Source organism: Oncorhynchus kisutch, linkage group LG11 (assembly GCF_002021735.2).
Source record: "Oncorhynchus kisutch isolate 150728-3 linkage group LG11, Okis_V2, whole genome shotgun sequence".
NCBI lineage: Eukaryota > Metazoa > Chordata > Actinopteri > Salmoniformes > Salmonidae > Oncorhynchus > Oncorhynchus kisutch.
In genome coordinates, this window is record NC_034184.2 from 57434847 (window position 1) to 57440846 (window position 6000).

At 41.8% G+C, this 6000-nt stretch overlaps 1 long non-coding RNA gene across 1 annotated transcript in view; it reads right to left on the reverse strand.

Moving 5' to 3' along the window:
* The window catches only part of LOC116376278 (uncharacterized), a 68473-nt gene extending 64350 nt beyond the window's left edge, over positions 1–4123 (reverse strand). Inside the window, exons 1-2 of the long non-coding RNA XR_004211697.1 lie at positions 4004–4123; positions 3516–3642 (exon numbers count right to left, since the gene is read on the reverse strand). This is a non-coding gene — a long non-coding RNA (uncharacterized LOC116376278). The remainder of the gene's footprint in view (positions 1–3515; positions 3643–4003) is intronic.
* Positions 4124–6000: the final 1877 nt, after the last annotated feature.

Consider the following 6000-nt stretch of genomic DNA (forward strand, 5'->3'; position numbering starts at 1 on the left):
GACTGTTTGAGGTTGTGGACAGGTGTCTTTTATACTGATAACAAGTTCAAACAGGTGCCATTAATACAGGTAACGAGTGAAGGACAGAGGAGCGTCTTAAAGAAGAAGTTACATGTCTGTGAGAGCCAGAAATCTTGCTTGTTTGTAGGTGATCAAATACTTATTTTCCACCATAATTTGCAAATAAATTCATAAAAAATCCTACAATGTGATTTTCTGGATTTTTTCTCATTTTGTCTGTCATAGTTGAAGTGTACCTATGATGAAAATTACAGGCCTCTCTCATCTTTTTAAGTGGGAGAACTTGCACAATTGGTGACTGACTAAATACTTTTTTGCCCCACTGTATATATGTATGTAATATAGTAGAATGTTATGAACCGACACTTAATTGTAGGCGCTAACTACTAGCTAAGTAGAAGTTGGACGGAAGAACGCCCAGTGCTGCTTACCTGAGATGCTATCATCACACAGTCCTTCGTAGGTGCCCACTATGACGACTTCCTTTGTGTCGAAAAAAAAATGCTTTCAGAACAGATTTTTTGATTGAAAATAAAACATTTTGCTCTCGACAAAAAGACACAAATGTACCTCCATGTACCTCATTTGCCTGTGAATAACCACACCGTCATACAAAAGTGCTACTGTATGGAGAATTCTTGACGCACAACCGAAAGGTGCTGCCATATCCTGCCAGCAAACCCACAAGCGAGCCACTCTGTGGAAGAGGGCGAGGAACGAGATGGGAGTAACAATTTGTTGTAAGTTGGAGAGGGGGACTAATAGCTGAACAATAGACTATTCTTTAGTAAAGGCTGCAAATTCTAATACCAGATCTAGGTATGAACCCCCCCTCCTATCACAGACCAGATTTGCCCTAATGACCAAGGGGTAGCTTGTTAGTCAATGTAATGACTTTCAAATAAGTTACCTTACACGTAATATTAGCTGACAATTTGTTATCTACGCTGTCCATACGAACCACAAAGCAGCTAGCTAAAGCAGTAGCTAGCTAAAGCAGTAGCTAGCTAAAGCAGTAGCTAGCTAACATACCGGTACAGTGTGTACCGGTATGTTAGCTAGCTACTTAACGTTAGTAGTTATACATCAAACTTGCCAGTATATTAACTATAGGCTAACTACCCAATGTTTGACTTGATTATTCCCGTTATTCTTAGCTTAGCGGTATAGTCATTGTGCGTTCTCAATGGACATTCAGGTGCTTTCGTAAATTCGCTCTGGGTATCTACACCGATTTCAGAGCACTCTCGTCTGAGTGTACCAGAGTGCAGAATAATGAATTTGAGCGCTCAACACCCGTTGAAAATGTCTAGTATCAGTAAACTTCAGCAAAAAAACATAATCTAATCGTTTCACACCTAATCATTTCAGGATTTTTCTATATTTTTACTATTTTCTACATTGTAGAATAATAGTAAACACATCACAACTATGAAACAACACATATGGGATCAGTTAAGAACAAATTCTTATTTACAAGGACAGCCTACTCCTTACTCCCCGTTGGGGGATTGAACCCAGTCTCCTGCGTGCTTGTAATATGGAGACTAATCAAATGCTTCTCAAAGATGCCCTCTGGTGGTCAAAATAGCAATAACTTTTATTAACAGAAAAAATGTCTGACATAACTTGCAACAGAATGCTGCAACAGCCCGCAAGGTGTGACGTAGTATGACGCAACTTTTAAAGGAAGAACCACTGTATGTAGTGTATATCTAGGGATGTTTCTTCACTTGCTTCAATGACTGTTGCTTTGGCCAGAAGCTGATGTCATCAGACATTGTCTAGCTTTCCTCAGGTGTTTCGACCCTGAACTGTAACACCCTCCCATTGGCGGGTCAGAAGTGGTGGCCAGATCACTGCCCATCTCTTTTGAACTCCTCAGGCGTTGGATCTCCCCTCTGTTTGGCTGGTGTGCAGTTCGGTTCTCCTTTTCCACTGTGCCAGAGCATTCTCTCGCCAGATAAGTGATTTGCGAAGGAGTCAACTTTCCGTTAAGCTGTCCCGCTAGTGGCTCTAGGACTTTGTTGAGGTCTTGGTCTAGTTGGTTCCATTCCTTGGTTTTTGCTCATCTTGGGCTATTTAATTATCTTGTTGCTTGGGTTTCTGGGGTGGCATCAGATGGTTCCCTCTTGCGGCATTGCGGTGACAAAGGTGCTGTGAGATTTCCAGTGCTGTGGAGTGCTTCCTGACTGGAGTTCTTGTGTCTTACGAGGGGTTACTACTTTGTGCTGCACGTGCATCTCCCCACTTCAATACTTGGTCCTGGCTTGTTGTATTTTCAGCCCCTATCGGTTCTTGGTCTTTCCGCAGTGCCACTTTACTTCTATTACCTGATTATACCAGTAAATTGTTAATTATTTGTAATGTCATAATACAACATGTGGAATTCCGTTGGATTTTAATATGGCACTTGTGCGAGAGCTCTGACGAAGGCCTCGAGGCCGATACGTAAAGCTTAATCTTATTCAACTTTTACCATGCACCTACAACAAAGACAGCTCAGATGTGCGATTGCCTTTTGAAATGTGATTCTCGTTGATTATAGAAAAATAATATCTCAACGTGTTTGTGTCTATATGACCGATTCGGTAGGACCAAATCTCAAATGCAAATAGTAAGTTGAAACCACTTGTTGTCAAAGAGGAAGTGATCTTTCATCTTTGTTGTTGTGAGTAGCAGGAGCTTGGTGTGTGTGTGTGTGTGTGTGTGTAAATGGGAAGGTGTACAGTCACAGCAGAAGAAGCAAAAGGAGATGAGACGAAAAACATGACAACAAGAGGACGGATGTAAGTGCTCATTAAAAAAAAAACAAGTTGATGCTTGCGACACAGACATTTGGAATACCGTGATAAAACACCCTCAAATGAATTAGATATATCGCCCAGCTCTATGATACGTATTGCGATTCGATATTGCGAATTGATGTTCCAAACGTATTGCTCACTATGTCTGCTGCAGAGAGACGAGAGAGCATGAGAACGAGTTTTGATCATTGAGGGAAATACAACTGCTGAGAGGATTATCACTATATAGAAGATGGAGAACAAGCTAAAGGATGAAAAATACTAGCATTTTTCGACAGATTTGTACCTTGTCAGCTCAGGGGTTTGAACTCACAACCTTCCGGTTACAAGTCCAACGCTCTAACCACTAGGCTACCCTGCCGCCCCACTACAACAGAGGCATGACAATGGCTGGCCGTTTTAATTATGGCGTGTAGCCAGTCTGTGTAGATTATCGACCACGTGGCCGTTTTACTAACGGCATATTTTAATGTGTCAGTCAGTCAAACTACAGCAAAAGTGAAACTACCTTGATGGTTAAAGGGATACTTTGGGATTTTGGCATCTACTTCCCCAGAATCAGATGAACTCGTGGATACCATCTGAAGGTCTCTGTGTCCAGTATGAAGGAAGTTACAGGTAGAGAAAGAGTGAATGATATGCAAAAAGAGAAAGCGAGACAGAGAAGACAGACCGATGGAGATATACCTAAGAGAGAGGGTTGCAGCCTTCGCCATGATCCCCTGGGAATGGGTTTGGAGGTTGGAGTGCATTATGGGGACAAAGCAGCCAACAGCAGGGCATCAGCTGTGATTAGCACTCTGTTGCAGCGGCACTGCGGGAGAGTCGACAGGTAGACACTTAACAGGTGCTCATCTACATGCATCTGGACATGTTTGTGTAGAGGGGTTACCCGAGGGGGAGTGAGCAACGTAGGAGGATGGGTAATAAGAACCCCCACTGTAGAAACTACAGTACAGAGAAATGCTGGCCTGGGGACATTTTTGTGGGTGATTTAACGGAAAACATTTCTTTGGATGAATGATTGTTGGGGGAAAAGATGATGCTGTGAGCATCACAATCCTCGCTGAAATAACTCTGTTCTTTCATGAACCAGTGTGTGTGTGTGTGTGTGTGTGTGTGTGTGTGTGTGTGTGTGTGTGTGTGTGTGTGTGTGTGTGTGTGGCTTAGCCTACCTGTCTTTGGTTGATGTCTATGTTATCCCTGCCCTGGTTTAAGAGCTGCTCCACCGTCATAGGGTCTTCTACACTCCGGTTCGCCCTGATAGAATCCTGCACCCGGCGCAAGGTATACATCCTGAATGAAAACACACAAATGATCAATCTACACATACAACTCTGGAGGAAAACATATCCGGCATTCAGTATACAAATCTGAAGCAATTGATTAACGTGGCACTTGTCAAAGTGGGGGGATTAAAATTATTTTTAAATCGCTATTTAACGCAACTAACGTTGCAATGTAGGCAACACACAATGAAAATTTGTAAACCCCTGCCAAATCCGGTTCAGTGCACATTGAGTCCCATTATAAAATCCCTAAATCCCATTGACAGGACTCATTTATACGGAGTTTGGCGGTGCAAATAACCCGTTGAATTTGATAAGGAAAAATGCTGTTAGCCAAGGGGCTGTGTCATGTGAATGCCACGAGATGCTAAATCAGCTGTCTAGTTAAGGGGTTGCGGATAATGGGGGTGGGGTTCTTAGTTTACTGGGAAACAATAGGCTGGAAATGAGTGGCTGTTATGCCTTTTATCTGGTATCCCGAGCTCTGTGTGAAGCGGGCAGGAAGTGCAGTGCCATGAGAAGATCAAAGAGGCTTCCTGGCACCCAGGGATGCTCTTCTGCTGAGAGATGAACTGACGAGCAGCTCCTATTGACAGCCCGAACCCATCTTTTTTCTCAAAACAAGATGGAAGATGAGGAGAGAGTGAACAAGCGAGTGCGAAAGAGAGGGGTAACTCAAAACTGGTTGACAAAATAAAACAGTTGCTCACAGAAGAAAAAGTAGCATTGTTGTTCTGACTGACAGGAATCTCAAAAGGCCTTGAAGCGAACAAATAACATGTTAATTTGTCTAACGTGCACTTACATTATCTAATTATTAGTTGCTTAGGAAGTAAAATTGTATCTGCTAAAACATTGCAAAATATATTTTTTACATGACTGCGCAATATATTTTATTTTCAGTTCACCAAGTAGAAAAAGTAGGTCAAAGGCTTTTAAAGGCTAACCACCAACAGAACACTACAGGACAAATCCAAAATCTAAAAGATGCATGGAACTCGTTCTTCAGAGAAAGACTTTGTACATCGAAGCCATGATTCATTAGAAATTGTACTTCAACGTAAATTAAGATTAAGATCACTTCATTGGACACAAGGGCCAATTGAAATTTGACTTCTGCTAATAACCCAACAGCCCTGAAAGAGAGAGATATATATATATATATATATCTGACAGATTTGTTTGGAGCTGTGGGGGAGGCTGACACACTGGGCACCCAGGGAAATGTTGTGGGGGTTAAGTGCTGAAGGGCACAATGGCTCTAAATCTTTTTATAAACTAGATGGTTCAGATGATTGCTATTATAAACTGGTTAGCAACGTAAATAGCGACGGAAATAAGGCACCTTGGGTGTTTGTGGTATATTCCCCATATACCACACCCCCTCAAGCCTTATTCAATTTACTCAAGTATGTCATGATAAGCATAAAGCTGTGTGCTAGGCCCAATGAGATCAATAGCCTCAATTTAAAATCGCCATGGCTAAACTCCGTGAATGGACTGCTCAATCCTGATAATGCTAGTCTATCAATTCCCAGCAAACTCACCAGATTAAATAATATGTTAAAGAGCCTACATTAAATAGAAAAATGAAGCCTCGATTGACACAGGCCTACATCCGAGTATTTGATAATCCATATAGACTAGCGATGGTGGGTGTGTGTGGGGGGGGTATCGATACAGTATATCGTATTGTTTAGACAAAACTGCATTACTTTTTGACCTAGTTGGCTGTACCTGCACCAAAACTTCTGAATTTTCCCTTCAAAGCTCGTTCTCCTTAAATAATTAGTTCAGCAATTTTATTAACATGACTAATTAAAATTTGTGTCGCATGGCTCTCTTGTCCCTCTGCAGCAGACATATGGTGAGCAATATGTTTT